The sequence below is a fragment of the Suncus etruscus genome, chromosome 8 (genome assembly GCF_024139225.1).
Source record: "Suncus etruscus isolate mSunEtr1 chromosome 8, mSunEtr1.pri.cur, whole genome shotgun sequence".
NCBI lineage: Eukaryota > Metazoa > Chordata > Mammalia > Eulipotyphla > Soricidae > Suncus > Suncus etruscus.
Window position 1 is genome coordinate 37,310,188 of NC_064855.1, and position 16,746 is coordinate 37,326,933.

The 16,746-nt window shown below is 37.0% G+C and overlaps 1 non-coding gene across 1 annotated transcript; it reads right to left on the minus strand.

The window, feature by feature from the left end:
- Positions 1–3,295: 3,295 nt before the first annotated feature.
- On the minus strand, positions 3,296–3,402 carry LOC126016884 (U6 spliceosomal RNA). The gene has a single exon (XR_007498569.1). It is a non-coding gene; the product is annotated as a U6 spliceosomal RNA (small nuclear RNA).
- Positions 3,403–16,746: the final 13,344 nt, after the last annotated feature.

Here is a 16,746-nt window from a genome sequence, read left to right on the forward strand (position 1 = left end):
TCTTAATGAGGCATTGAATCCTATTTGCCAGGATTTTGTTGAGGATATTTGCATCTGCATTCATCAGCGATATTGGTCTGTAATTTTCTTTTTTGGTAGCATCTGTCTCTGGTTTAGGTATCAAGGTGATGTTGGCTTCATAAAAGCTATTTGGAAGTATTTCTGTTTGTTCAGTTTCATGAGAGAGTCTTGCCAGGATTGGTAGTAGTTCCTCTTGGAAAGTTTGAAAGAATTCATTAGTGAATCCATCTGGACCTAGGCTTTTGTTTTTGGGCAAACATTTGATTACTGTTTTAATTTCATTAATGGTGATGGGGGTGTTTATATATGCTACATCCTCTTCCTTCACCCGTGGAAGATTATAAGAGTCCAAGAATTTATCCATTTCTTCCAAGTTCTCATTTTTAGTGGCGTAGAGTTTCTCAAAGTAGTTTCTGATTACACTTTGAATCTCTGTCATATCAGTAGTGATCTCTCCTTTTTCATTCCTAATACGAGTTATCAAGTTTTTCTCTCTCTTTTTTTGTTAGGTTTGCCAGTGGTCTATCAATCTTGTGTATTTTTTCAAAGAACCAACTTCTGCTTTCGTTGATCTTTCGGATTGTTTTTTGGGTTTCCACTTCATTAATTTCTGCTCTCAGCTTTGTTATTTCCTTCTGTCTTCCTATTTTTGGGTCCTTTTGTTGAGTATTGTCTAGTTCTATTAGCTGTGTCATTAAGTTACCCAGGTAAGCTCCTTCTTCCTTCCTGATGTGTGCTTGCAAAGCTATACATTTTCCTCTCAGTACTGCTTTTGCTGTGTTCCATAAGTTTTGATAGATTGTGTCTTTATTGTCATTTGTTTCCAGGAACCTTTTGATTTCCTCCTTGATTTCATCTCAGACCCACTGATTATTGAGTATGAGGCTGTTTAACTTCCAGGTGTTAAAGTTTTTCTTCTGAGTCCCTTTGGAGTTCACAAATAATTTCAGAGCCTTGTGGTCAGTGAAGGTAGTCTGTAAAATTTCTATCCTCCTGATATTATGGAAGTATGTTTTATGTGCCAGCATGTAGTCAATCCTGGAGAATGTCCCATGCACATTGGAGAAGAATGTGTATCCAGGTTTCTGGGGATGGAGTGTCCTATATATATCCACTAGGCCTCTTTCTTCCATTTCTCTCCTCAGGTCTAGTATATTCTTGTTGGGTTTCAGTCTGGTTGACCTATCCAGTGTTGACAAAGCCGTGTTAAGGTCCCCCACAATTATTGTGTTGTTATTGATATTATTTTTCAGATTTGTCAACAGTTGTATTAAATATTTTGCTGGCCCCTCATTCGGTGCATATATGTTTAGGAGAGTTATTTCTTCCTGTTCTACATACCCCTTGATTAATATAAAATGTCCATCTTTGTCCCTTACAACCTTCCTGAGTAAAAAAGTTTGCGTTTTCTGATATTAGTATGGCCACTCCAGCTTTTTTATGGGTGTTGTTTGCTTGGATAATTTTTCTCCAGCCTTTTATTTTGAGTCTATATTTGTTCTGACTATTCAGGTGCATTTCTTTTAGGCAGCAGAAGGTTGGATTGAGTTTTTTGATCCATTTAGCCACTCTGTGTCTCTTGACTGGTGCATTTAGTCCATTGACGTTGAGAGAAAGAATTGTCCTGGGATTTAACGCCATCTTTATATCGAAATTCGGTGTGTCTTTTGGATAGTCTTGTCTTAGATTAGGTCTTTCAGTTTTTCTCTTAAGACTGGTTTTGTATCTGTAAAGATTCTGAGCTGTTTTTTGTCTGTGAAACCATGTATTCTTCTGTCAAACCGGAAAGTGAGTTTTGCTGGGTATAGTATTCTGGGTGAAGCATTCATTTCATTCAGTCTTGTCACAATATCCCACCACTGCTTTCTGGCCTTGAGTGTTTCTGGTGACAGGTCTGCTGTAAATCTCAAGGATGCTTGCTTGAACGTAATTTTCCCTTTTGATCTTGCTGTTTTCAGAATTCTGTCTCTATCTGTGGGATTTGTCATTGTGACTAGGATGTGTCTTGGGGTGGTTTTTCTGGGGACTCTTTTGGTTGGTACTCTTCGAGCATGCAGGATTTGATCACATATGTTCTTTAGCTCTGGAAGTTTCTCTTTAATGATGTTCTTGACCGTTGATTCTTCCTGGAATTTTTCTTCCTGGGTCTCTGGGACTCCAATGATTCTTAAGTTGTTTCTGTTGAACTTATCATAGATTTCTATTTTCATCTGTTCCCATTCTTTGACTAATTTTTCCATTGTCTGCTCATTTGCTTTAAGTTTTTTTCCAATCTCTCCTGTTGTATGGAATTGTTATGTATCTCATCTTCCACAGCACCAAGTCTATTCTCAGCTTCTGATACCCTGTCACAGAGCTTATCCATTTTGTCATTCACTTCATTTACTGACTTTTTCAGGCCTGTTTGTTGACATGTTATTTCAGTTTGGAGTTTTGTGATTTCTGTCTTCATATTTTCTTGGTTCTTATTAGTGTTCTGTTCAACTCAATCCATGGTTTCTTTGAGTTCTTTGAGCATCTTCCATATTGCTAGTCTACAGTCCTTATCTGAGAGGTTGATTAGTTGGTTGGTCATTATCTGGTCGTCAGAATTGTCATCTTCATTCTCTATGTCTGATGCTTGCCTGCGTTGTTTCCCCATTGTCACACTTGTATTGTGGGTTTTTCTACGTGTTGTGGTGGTATTCATTGGCCATATGATGCAGGCAGCACACTCCTCTGGCTCCTCCCTTTTGGATGGGTTGACTTGCCTCTAAGGGAGGGGAGTCCTCCGTGGATGAAGCCTCACACTGGATCAAATCTTAGGCCTGAGCATGCAACAAAGATGACAGTCCAGAGAGAAATGTTTGCTTCTGTGATATAGCACCGTTCTTAGTGTGATTTTTCCTTCTGGTTGCAATGGTGTTCTTTCCTTAGAAAGAGTGCACAGGCCGCATAGCAAAGCGGAGTGGCTGTGCTCTGCTGGAGCCTCTTTTTGCCCCACTCGCAAGTGTTTCACGCAAGAGGACAGTAGACAGACATATACAGGTTGCACTCACAGTTTTTCACAGTTGGGCCCCACTGGGCACGCGTAGTTTCGTGGATTTTCCCCACCTGATGTCACAAACAGGGAATCGGCTTCTGCAAAGGCTTGCCGGTTTTCATGCTCTGTAGTCCCACCCTGAAAATGGCCTCTGGGCGAGTGAGTTTTCTGGAGCCTCTTTTCGCCCCACTGGCAAGAGTTTCACACAAGAGGACAGTAGACAGACATATACAGGTCGCACTCACAGTTTTTAAAAATATGGAACGCTTCACGAATTTGCATGTCATCCTTGCGCAGGGGCCATGCTAATCTTCTCTGTATCCTTCCAATTTTAGTATATGTGCTGCCGAAGCGAGCACGGAGGTTTTTTTTAATTATTATTATTTAGATCACTTTTACCTGGTAGACATTTGGTACACAGGATCTGGGTACCTTTGCTCTTCAGGTCTGGGAATTTCTCAGTAATGTTGCCTTTGTTGCTGCTTCATAGGAGTTGTCTTTGTCATTTCTAGGATGCTGATGATTCTAATGCTGTTCTTGAATTCACCCCCCAGATTCTCTTGTCAACTTTTCATTTATTTTTACTCTTTTTTAAATTCTGTTGTTTTCCTGGAGGTATTTTGCAGCTCATCTAGAGCTCACTGATTCTATCCTCAGTAGCTGTTACTCTTCCAGTGAGCTCATTTATTTTTGATTACTAAGTTTTTTTGTTCTGTAATTTCTTTTTGAAGTTTTTTATTTCTGTTCCCATATCCTCTTGACACTTTTTGGCTGTCTCTTTTATATATGTATTTGAGTTTCTTGAACATCCTGAACATCTCTGCTCTAATGTTCTTATCAGGGAAGCTAAATAGTTGGCTTATACTTGTTAGGTCTTCAGAACTACCATACTCATTCACCAAATGTGGTGGTGTTCTGCTTTGCTTTCCCCATTGTGACCTTTGCAGTCTTGTATTAATTATGTGCTATCATGTGGCTCATTGACTGAAAACTATGTCTAGCCAATCTGCTTCATTCTGTGGTCTCATTCTTCTTGGGGTCACACTGACCTGTCACATGTCAATTTGCTATGTTGGAGAAGGAGGGACAAGAAAGAAGGGTCCTAAAATTTAGTCAAGACACTTGCTCATCTTAAATATTGCTATCCCAGGAAAACACAATTGTAACTGCCTCTGCTCCTGCCCTTTGCTGGGAGAGAATTCCGGCCAGCAGCTTTCTCTCAACCGGGACAGAAGGCAGAAAGCAGCTACAAATAATTCGCGAGTGTTAAGCTCTTTTGTGAACACCTAAAAAATTAAGCTGCAGAAGTTAGTAAATTCTCAAGGTGCGTTCCAGTCAAGAGGTGTATTGAGGGGAGAAGCAGGCTTTTTATGCCCTGCTTCTGTGGGAGGAGTGGTAACATAGGATTGAAATATAAACCAATCAGATTTGTACAAGTACAACAATCTTAACCAATGGGAGCATAAACACATTTTGATGGCGGGAAGGATAAAGAGGAACCTGGCAGGATGGGGGGAGGGGAAGCAAATCCTTAAACAAATAGCTAATTGATATTTACGCAAATACAATTTTTGTTTAGCCTATTTTCCATTTAAATCTTTCTTTTGTGCAAGCAATAAGGATCATAATTTAAACTTTACAAAAACCTATCTATAATTACGTTTTTGAGAGCAGTTACAAAAACAGGTTCCATGGAAAGGTTAAGGAATCTGGTTAAGCCAGATTCTGTGTGCCGGGCTAAATTTATTTGCAGAGTTTCTTTTTGGCTCGGGGCTAAGCAAACTTTATGGCTTGAATCAGGCGGTGGAAAATTCATACAGAGTTCCTTTGATATGTGGGATGCTCCGTCTCCCACACACAATGTTTCTATGGACAGTGAGGGAAAATTAATTTCCATTTTGACTTCTCACTTGGGTTTGAGCAGATGTCATCCTTTCTTAAGCCTCTTCCTCTGATATGTAAAAGCCCCCTGAATGTGTACTTTTGTCTCTCTCTCTTGACCTGAAGCCTTCTGGTATTGGGAATTGGTTTTAATAAAGAAAGTGGTGTTCTAGCTTTTTTGGGCTGGATGCAGAGAGTACAAGGAAAAAGGCCATGGACTCCATGATCATCCTTTCCTGGCTAGCTTGGTTTATTATTTCTTTCCTGCTACCCCGCTTCTTCAGACCAGGTTGGGTGGGGTTTAGAAATACAGTGCCTGAAGTGATCCTAAAACACATATTTTATTTTGCACAAGAGTGGGCATCTTCCATGAAGGGATTCTCAACCCAGAGTTTTCTTTTCCATGGATTCTCATGTTCAGACTACTCATGATTAAGGTTGTGAGATAATGCCCTTAAATGCTGTTTTTCATATTGATTATGACTTTCTGCATAATATAAGTGCCAATCAAAATTTTTTGCAAGAGTGGAAACATTTCAATATCTCCTTCTCAGAAACAGCTATCCCAGAATCAGATTCTTTTTTGGACACATCCATCTTATGTCTCACTGTAAAATCTACTTGTGAAACTCCCCTACAGAGAAATATTAAATTCATAGAGAAAATGAACAATGTCTGCCGAATACACAAGCTTAGCTACCCATTCCTTGTCCAACTGGGGCTGTTACAAAATCAGAGTTCTGCTCTCCCAGGAACTGCACTACTTCTTCCCTCTTGCCAACAAGGTGAGAGAGCACCCTTCCCCTGAACAACCACTTCACTTCTTCAGGGAGAAGATGCTAGTAGTGGGCATCCATACTCTCACCCAGGGTGGTGAATAGCCTGGATTTTATCACAATTGTGAATTTCACAAATTATCTTTACTGTGTCATCTGTCACAGAGTTTAGTTCAACAGGGAGTTTTTTTGAATCCAGTCTATCATACAATGAGTAGATACAATGTACAGGTGTGCGACTTCTGTTTCTTGTGACTACACAAAAACACTGAGCTATGCATAGTGCATCATCTGTACATACATCAACACATCAAATTATTCTGAGTAAAATGAGTCAGAAGGAGAGGTGTAGACACAGAATAATTATTTGTGGCATATAAGAATAATAAATGGAAATATGGTAATAATATCTAGAGAAAATAGGGGTGAGGGACAAGAGGACTAGTCCATGATAGGAAGCTTGCCATAAAATATGGTGAGTTCAGTTAGAATAGAGACAGGTACATTATGACATTGATAGTTGGAACATATCACTCTGGACAAGAACTGGATGCTGAAAATGGATGTGAAATGCATGGTACCCTTTAATTATCAATACTGCAAACCATGGTGTCATAAAGGAAATTTTGCAAACCTCAGTGTAATAAAGGAAAAGAGAGATAGAGAGAAAAAAGCAAAATGCTTGCCCCTGACATAGGCAGAGGAGGATGAAAGGGAAGAAAACAAGAGACATTGGTGGTGGGGGAAGGGGAAAGTGCACTGATGAAGGGTGGTGTACATTCTATCATTGAAATTCAAGTATGAATAATTTCATAACAAAGATGCTTAAATAAAAAGTCATTTTCAAAATGTTCAGGCACTCTATTATAATTCCTTTATGATATATCATATGCCTTTAACAAAGTGCTGCTTTTGTTTTTGTGTGTATTTTAGTTTGGTTTCTTGCAGCACACACTAAAGGATCAATAGAATTTTTTCCTTTCAGTGAAATCACTACTTTTCTCTGGAACACTGTCCTTGCTTTTAAAGATTGTTAAAAAGATTTTTTCTCTTTTACCTGTTTCATCTCCATATTGTAGGTTATCAAATTTTCAGCACATTGTGGTTATCAAGAGGAAATGTTTTGAAACGTTTTACTTATTTATTATCAGAAATCAAAGCATTTTTTTCCTTGAGAAGGGTGTTCACTATCCAGAATTAACAATCAGTGGATTCAAAAACTGTATTTCATGGTGGATGATACTTCACATCTAAATCAGCTTAATCATAAACTACAGAGGAAAGGAAACACAATTTTTTCGATGTTAGAAGTTATTTCATTTGAAAACAAATTACCGTATTTGCTGGCTTATAAGACGAATGGGCGTATAAGACGACCCCCTAATTTTGCAGTTAAAACATAGGTTTAGGCCTATATTCACTGTATCAGACAGAACGTTCCTGTGTTGCATGTGCTGCATGTATTCCTGTGCTCATTTACCACAGTGAGCCAATCACAACAAGCAAAGGTTCAAAGGTTATACTGTAATAGACATCCTCTCTGACTCTGGCCAATATGAGCAGGCATTTTACAGTATAGATTCGGGTACAAAACATTGCCTAATTTGCATGCATAAAAAGCCTGCTTGGATTGGCAGAGCTAGAGAGGCGGTCTGAGCAGCCTTGTAGTGATTGGTGCAGGATCGAGCTCGAAAATTTGTTTTGTGGCAATATTCAGACAATTTTCGTTTACTGGCATATTGAAACTTTTTTTTTTTTTTTTTTTTTTTTTTTTTTTTTTTTTTGGTTTTTGGGCCACACCCGGCTGTGCTCAGGGCTTACTCCTGGCTGTCTGCTCAGAAATAGCTCCTGGCAGGCACAGGGGACCATATGGGACACCAGGATTCGAACCAACCACCTTTGGTCCTGGATCGGCTGCTTGCAAGGCAAACACTGCTGTGCTATCTCTCCGGGCCCTGAAACATTTTTTGGGATATACTCAGCGTATAAGATAACCCTCAATTTTCAGTTGACTTTTTTTTTTTTGTTTCAAAAGTTATCTTATAAACCAGAAAACACAGTATCTGTATTTGCTCAAGATTTTGACAGAGAAGCTCATTCCAGTAGGTTTCATTCCAGAAATGCAAGGATGGTTTAACATACATAAATCAATCAACATATTATACCTTATCAACAACAACAACAACAACAAAAACCCACATGATCATTTCAATAGACGAAGAGAAAACATTTGATAAGATCCAACGTCTGTTCTTGATTAAAAATCTCTCAACAAGATGGGAATGAAGGAACCTTTCTCATTATAGTCAAGACCATCTATCACAAGCCAATGGTAAAAAATTATTCTCAATGGAGAGCAAAGGTGGAGCAGTGGTGCAAGATGTTGAGTACTTCATTTGTATGCACTAACCTAGGATGGACAGTGGTTAGATCCCCCACCTTTCATATGGTCTCCAAGCCAGGAACAATTTCTGAGCCTATAGCCAGAGTAACTCCCTGAGTGTCACTCCGTGTGTCTCCCCACCAAAAAAGAACAAAAAATTAAGGCCTTTCCTCTACAAATCTGGTACAGAGACAAAGATGCCCTCTCTCACCATTACTAATCAAAATAGTGCTGGTAGTTCTTGCCTTAGCTATCAGGCAAGAAAAAGATATCAATGGTATCCAGATAGGAAAGAAAGAATTCAACCTCTCACTGTTTGCAGATGACATGGTACTATATTTAGAAACCCTAAAGACCTCTAACCAAAAAGTTTCTAGAAACAATAGAGTCATATAGCAAAGTGTCAGGCTACAAAGTTAATACACAAAAATCATGTGGCCATTTTATACACCAATAATGATAGAAAAGAAAATGGATATTAAAATAAAACAATCCCCTTCATATTAGTGTCATATATACTCAAATACCTTGGAATCAACTACAGAAGTAAAGGACCTATACAAAGAAAACTACAAATATTATTTCAAGAAATAAAAGAGGACACAAGGACATGGAGACACATACCCTGCTCATGGATTGGGAGGATTAACATAATTAAAATGGTGATACTGCCCAAGAATTTGTACAGTTTTAATGATATCCCTCTAAGGATACCCATGACTTTAAAAAAATGTGGACCAAACCCTCTTAAAAATTCATTTGGAACAATGAATAACACCCACGAATAGCTAGAGCAACCCTTGGGAAAAGTAATAGTGGAGGCATCACTTTCCCCAACTTTAAATTGTATTACAAAGCTATAATCATTAAAATAGCATGGTATTTGAATAAAGACATATCCTCAGATCAGTGGAATAGACTTAAGTATTCAGAGAACGTTCCCCAAACATACAATCAATTAATATTTGATAAAGGGGGCAAGAAAGGCAAAATGGAGCGAGAAAACCCTCTTCAACAAGTGGTATTAGAACAACTGTTCAGTCACATGCACAAAAAGTTTAACTCCATCTAACACCATGCACGAAAGTCATATCCAAGTGGATTACAAACCTTGGTAACAGTCCCCAAACCATAGGTATATAGAACAACATTTAGGCAAAACACTCCATGACATTGACACTAAAGGTATCTTCAAGGAAGAAACATCACTCGCCAAACAAGTTGAAGTGGAGATAAATATATGGGACTACATTTAGCTGAGTAGCTTCTGCACTTCAAAGGAAATAGTGAATAGGATAAAAAAGCCACCTACAGAATGGAGAAATTATTCACCCAATGCCCCTCAGATAAAGGACTAATATCCAAAATGCATAAGACACTGACAGAACTTAACAAGAAACGGAGTCTAACCCCATTAAAATAATGGGGAGAAGAAATGAACAGAGTTTCTCAAAGAAGGAGTACAAATGGCCAATTGGCACATAGAAAAATGCTCCTCATAACTAATCATCAGGGAGATGCAAATCAAAACAACAATGAGGTACCATCTCACGCCACTGAAACTGGCACACATCACAAAAACAAGAACAATCTGTGCTGGTGGGGATGTGGACAGAAGGAACTCTCATTCACTGCTGGTGGAAATGCCATCTAGTCCAGCCCTTATGAAAAACAATATGGAGATTACTGAATAAAACTGGAAATTGAGCTCCCATATGATCCAGCTATACAGTTCCTACAACAACAAAAAAGCAAAAATGCTTTTCTCACACCTATATTCATTGAAGTTCTATTTACAATAGTCAGACTTTGGAAACAACCAAGATGCCCTTCAACAGATGAATGGCTAAAAAACTGTGGCACATATACACAATGGAATACAATGCAACCGTCAGGAGAAAGGGAGTCATGAAATTCTCCTGTAGATGGATGTACATGGAACTTATTATGCAGAGCAAAATAATCAGAGGAAGAGAAATAGACACAGAATAATCTCACTCATCTATGAGTTTTAATAAAAATAAAAGACAATATTGTAATAATGCACAGAGACAATAGAGATGAGGGCCTGGAGGACTGGTTTACAATCTGAATTTCACCAAAAGGAGTGATGAGTGCAGTTAGAGAAATAACTACACTGACAACGATCAGAATAATGTCAATGAGTGAGAGAAGTGCATTGCCTATCTCAAATACAGGCTGTGTGTGTGTGGGGGGAGGATGGGAGATGGGGAGCATTGGTGGGTGGGAATTTGCACTGGTGAAAGGGTTATATTTTTATATAACTGATACCTAACTACAATTATGTATGTAATCAAGATGCTTAAATAAAATATTATTATAAAGTAAATAACGATAAAAAAACTTTTGTAATAACAACTTGTTATAAATTCAATAAGATCACCTCAAGAATATTTTATCCATATAGGCATATAAATTGGAGACATTTTCTGAATAGTCAGTGAAATCCAGCTTGGTGCACTGTGTCATATGCTTATATCTGAGTCCTATACAGTGACCCTTAATTAGCTCTTTCTTTTATTTCTCACTAATTCCCACCAGCAATCATTTTAGACTTTTATGAGGGACATGCCCCCTGCATGTCCAGAGCAGACTTCTTTTGGGAGGGCTCTGAAATGAGAAAATTGACTCACTAACACTAGTATTATGACTCTGACTATCTTCTAACAAGCTCTGAGTCTCAGTGTCTCTAGAAAAGCAGAGTGACCACACCCTGACTCTCACACAATGTTAAGCTCCTTTGAGCTGTCAGTTTAGGCCAAGCTGAATAAATAAATTTTGAGAGTAGTTCAGCTGGCTCTCACTTAGCCCAGAGTCTGGATGATAATCTCAGTTTTAGGTTTGGTGTTAGAAAAGATATGAGGTGCTCAGCTAGAAACAGAGGTTGGGTACCTGGTCCTCTGTCAAATTAATTCTATTACTTATGGCTTCTAATATAAATACATATATACATAAAATAAATATTGCCATAGTAGCTCTTAACAGAAGTTCTGGGATATAGGCTCAAGAAATACTATACAAATGAAATTAATTTACACATGTAACTTAGAGATATCAATGCTTAAGAATTTTGATGCCACAAAATTTCCATGACTTCAGTATCTGGGAAAGACATTGAGTATAACTGGACATCCCATTTGGCAGATCTAAAAGAAAGCAGATGGAAATTCTGAGAATGAAGTAAGAACAGATGGGTGCTATGCAGGTGAAACTCAAACTTCAGTATTTCAAAGTTCATGCTGCTGAACATGAAATCTCATTAAGTATATTTTTAATAAAGAGTTAAAAATGACAGGAGACATGTTGACCTCCCCTCTCCCACACTTACAAATTTTCAATGCACTAAACTGCCAATTTATATGACAAGTGTTAAAAAAGAGTGCCTTCTTTGAAGCTGTATGGTTCATTTGAAAATGGGAAATTTACCTTTTCTTACCTGGTCCTTTGTGAAGGTGGCAGTGCTAGAAACAAAGGGCAAAGATTTCTCTTCTTTCTTTTACTTTGACAGGACAGTTGCTTTCCTCTCCCCTATAATTTTCCCTATCCATTTAGACACTCACAAAAAAAAAAAAAAAAAAAAAAAAAAAAAACAATAAAAAAAAACAAAAAACCATGACTGGTATAGCAGACTGACCTATTACACAGACTAGTCAGATGCCTTCTGGAGTTTTGGAAATATATCATGAAAAACACCTTCTGTAAACAGGTCCAAGTATCTGACATTAGCTATAGTCAGAGCAAGACAGAAATGACATAGTGTAAATGGGCGCTTGGTGGCTTCTCTATCCACTTCTCTTTGGCGATGTATAGAATACTTGAAGGTGGAGGGGACCATGGAAGGGACCATAAATCTATCCAAGTCTCTGTGAGGGCAAAAGCAGTCTTGAAGGAAGCTTTGTGTGTGTGTGTGTGTGTGTGTGTGTGTGTGAGAGAGAGAGAGAGAGAGAGAGAGAGAGAGAGAGAGAGAGAGAGAGAGAGAGAGAGAGATGCAATTTCTTCCTTGGTGAGTTTCTTTTTGATGTTAGACTAGAAAAAGATCCTAGCATTTCAAAGATGACTTTGTGTTTGATAGTCTTCTTGGTCTAATCTAATGTTTGGCTGTCCGAAAACTGCTGTGTTATATCCAATGCCAGACTTTCTCTAGGGGAAAGATGACACATATTCATCTAAATTTCTCCCTGGTTTGAGTTTTTTGGTTTGAGTTAAGGAAGGAATGACTAGAGTGTGGAAATAATATGGAGAAAACTGTTTCTTTTTCGAGTTACTAGGAGTCCAAATTATCATTCTCAGAACAAATATGACACACAGCTCCTTCAAGGGCTAAAATTGTGAGTGTAGTTTTCTTGACTCACTAGATTGTAAACTCTCAAAAAAACATAAATAAAATAAATATACTTTACCTCAGTTGCTTTTAAGTGAATGGGAATCCTTATGATAAATATTTTAACCATCAAAATGGCATGACCAATGGCATGACACTCAACCCATAAGAGCAAAGCTGACTTTTCATAATTAGGGAGAAGGTAGCAGCAAAAAATGCAGTCTAAACCTTGCTTGTAAATATGGCTACCTAGCTGTGTTTTGATCTTTGTACTGACAATCAGTTCAAGAATTTCAAGGATTCAAACTATTGATCTCAATGTAACTTATGGTTTTAGGTGTGATATTAAGATATTTAAAGAACTTTGACTTGACCTTTTAGTAAGGTGTACAGTAAGGATCTGGGTTCATTTTAATATGCGATTGATAGTTTTTCAAAAAACATTGTTGAAGAGACTTTATTAGTTGCATATAAGAGTTCTATTTTCAAATATTAGCTAAATATACACTAGAGGGACTATCTCTGGGCTCTCAATTCTATTATATTGGTTTGAGAGTCTGCCTTTATTCTAATACAACACTTCTTAATTACTATAGAGTCATACTAAAGTTGGGGAAAGAAAAATTCTACCATCTTTCTTTTTTCCTTTTAGGATTATTGTATCTATTCAGTTGGTTTTATTATAGCAAGTAGTTTTTTAATTGGTTATGCCCTGTGATACTAAGGACTTGACCAGGTTCTTTGCTCAGGAATTACTCCTTATGATGCTTAAAAAAAAATCAATGGCAAGGCAAATATCCTACCTGTCATATCTTTCAGGCTCCTACTCCATTAGTATTTTACACTAGATCTGTGTCTCCAAAAACCATTATAGGTATTTTATAGGAACTGTATTTGGGAAGGATGGCCATTTCTATAGTATTAATTCTTTCAATATATTAATTAGGGAATGTGTAATGTAAGTATATAATTATATATAAAATTATCAGATATTTGTACATATTTTATAGATTACACATGCATTATGTATTTCTACACGTTTCTGTGTGTGTAATACATTACATCTATATGTATACACATTAGAAAATAATGGTATAAATAATGCCTAAAGCTTTGTGTTTTGTAAATTGCAGTTTCTACTATTTCAGACTAGAACATAGCAAATATGCTTTTTTTTTTTTTTTTTTTTTTTTTTTTTTGGTTTTGTTTCTGGGCCACACCGATGACGCTCAGGGGTTACTCCTGGCTATGAGCTCAGAAATTGTTCCTGGTTTTGAGGACTATATGGGACTCCAGGGGATTGAAACGTGTTCCATCCTAGGCTAGTGCAGACAAGGCAGACGCCTTACTGCTTGCACTACCATTCTGGCCCTGCAAATATTCTTTTTCAATTACTCGAATATGACAACTATATTTTTTCAATTAGCTGTTTAATTTATATCTTAAAAAGAAGTCATGTCACTAAAAATGTAGAATATTATAGCACCTGGAGCTTGGCTAAAGCAGTGAAGGAACATGTGCAAATATATATCGGCCATATGAACAATAATGTTATATTTTATATGATGCAACATGTATCCTCTGTGTTGTTTTTCTTTAAATAACTTAATTTTATTTGAAGCAAACTGTCTAGAACCATAGAACTTGGGAAGGTCATAAATAGGTCTAGTGGTAGAGCTAAGGTTAAAATTTAGGCTATTTTTGTTCCAATACCTATCCCCATATTTACAGTATTAGACATGTATTTAAAACTTCTGAGATGAAATGGCCACATGAGGCAAAGTAAGTTAGTTTAATTTATTTTCCTGGAAAAAAAACTATAAACTTGGATGACAAATAAGATTATATAACTATTACTATTGTCATTTTTTTCTCTTTTATAATTCTATGTGGTACAATGTAGCCAGAAATACTTGTTGCAATACTATAGATACCTAAGGGATGTTCACTAAAAAATTTTGTTGGAAGATTTTTATTATAATGAGATTTGTCCTGGGCACATGGTGTCCAATTGACTTTTTATAATTGTGTTATATTACCAATATAATTCATATTTCTATGTGGTAGTTTCAGGCAAAATTAAGAAACAATGCCCATGCCCCTATATTTAGAAATCTTATACATTTTCTTCACTGTCTACAATTCCTGACTTTCAGTATTCGTCTTTGCTGCTAATTCTTTCTTTCTTCCTTCCTTCCTTCCTTCTTTCTCTCTTTCTTCTTTCTTTCTTTCTTTCTTTCTTTCTTTCTTTCTTTCTTTCTTTCTTTCTTTCTTTCTTTCTTTATTTCTTTTCTTTTCTTTCTTCTTTCTTTTTCTTTTCTTTCTTCTTCTTTCTTTCTTTCTTTCTTTCTTCTTTCTTCTTCTTCTTTCTTTCTTTCTTTCTTTCTTCCTTCCTCCTTCTTCTTCTCTCTTTCTTCTTTCTTTCTTCTTTCTTTTTTCTTTCTTTTTCTTCTTTCTTTCTTTCTTTCTTTCTTTCTTTCTTTCTTCTTTCTTTTCTTTCTTTCTTTCTTTCTTTCTTTCTTTCTTTCTTTTTCTTTCTTTCTTTTCTTTCTTTCTTTCTTTTTCTCTTTCTTCTTTCTTTCTTTCTTTCTTTCCTTCCTCCCTCTCTTTCTTTCTTTCTTTCTATCTTTCTTTCTTTCTTTTTTCTTTTATTTCTTCTTTTTTCTTTTCTTTCTTTCTTTTTTCTTTCCTTCCTTCTCTCTTTCTTTCTTTCTTTTTTCTTTCCTTCCTTCCTTCCTTCCTTCCTTCTTTCCTTCCTTCCTTCCTTCCTTCCTTCCTTCCTTCCTTCCTTCCTTCCTCCCTCCCTCCCTCCCTCCCTCCCTCTCCTCTCCTTTCTCTCTCTCTTTCTTTCTTTCTTTCTTTCTTTCTTTTTCTTTCTTTTCTTTCTTTCTTTTCTTTCTTTCTTCTTATCTTTTCTTTCTTTTTCTTCTTTTTCTTTCTTTCTTTCTTTCTTTCTTTCTTTCTTTTCTTTTCTTTCTTCTTTCTTCTTTCTTTCTTTCTTTCTTGTTTTTTTCCCGAGCCACACCCGTTTGATGCTCAGGGGTTACTCCTGGATAAGTGCTCAGAAATTGCCCCTGGCTTGGGGGGACCATATGGGACGCCGGTGGATCAAATTGCTGTCCTTCCTTTGCTAGCGCTTGCAAGGAAGACACCTTACCTCTAGCTCCACCTCACCGGCCCCTTTGCTGTTATTTCTAAAGCTGTTCTTTGCTGCTGTACTTTCTTACTTTGATTTTTTAACTTTCTTTTTTAAAAATTATTTTTGTTTAAGTAAAATAACTGATTTACAAAGTTATAGTTAAATTTTAATGCAATGTATTTTCAGCAGTTATGTCTCAGAAAATTCAATCTGGCTGTGACTCCTCTTCTACATATTGTAGTCAAGAATAGTTCTAATAATTATTCTAACTTAATGCTCCCCCTCGCAAGTCATGATAATAAAAACCCTAAAAAACCCTCTTTTATACATAGTCTCAATGACTTAACTTATTTCACCATTTTCAGATTCAGCTAATATTCATTTATTTATTCCATAGATATTAATTGAGTATTAGATACCTATGCTAATTATTGAAGGATGAATATACTAAAGATATACTAAAGATTCTACATCTCACCTAGTACCACAGGTGTAATCCCTGAAAATAGCAGGGTGTGGTTCTAAATAAATAAATAACAATAAAAGTGAACAAAGCAAAGACTTAACTGATCCTCCAAGAGATTAATGTTTATCAGAGAAGACAGTTACCATATTTTCCAGCGTATAAAACGACTTTTGAAACAAAAAAAAGTCAACCAAAAATTGGGGGTCCTCTTATATGCCGAGAATATTCCAAAAAATGTTTCAATATGCCACTAAACGAAACAAAAAAAGATCAGGCCACAGAGTTTCCAAATCTCTTTCTTGGGGGCTCCCAAACAGTACTCAGGAGATCTGGGGGCCACTTCTGGCAAAACCCAGCAAACCATGTTGGTGCTTCAGTGCTAGGGTCCGAGGATCGGGTGTTGTTTGGTTCATGTAGAGGGGGAGATTAACTGATGCCACCAGGGAATTGCCAAAAAAGGTGCCTATGATAAGGGACCAATCACTGCAAGGCTACTCGGACCGCCTCTCTAATCAGCCAATCCAAGCAGGCTTTTTATGCATGCAAATTAGACAATGTTTTGGACCTGAATCTGCACTGTAAAAAGTCTGCTCAGATTAGCCTTAGTCAGATAGGAAGTCTATTACAGTATAACCTTTGACATTTGCTTGTTGTGATTGGCTCACTGTGATACATACAGTTGCAGCACAGGAACGTTCTGTCTGATACAACGAATA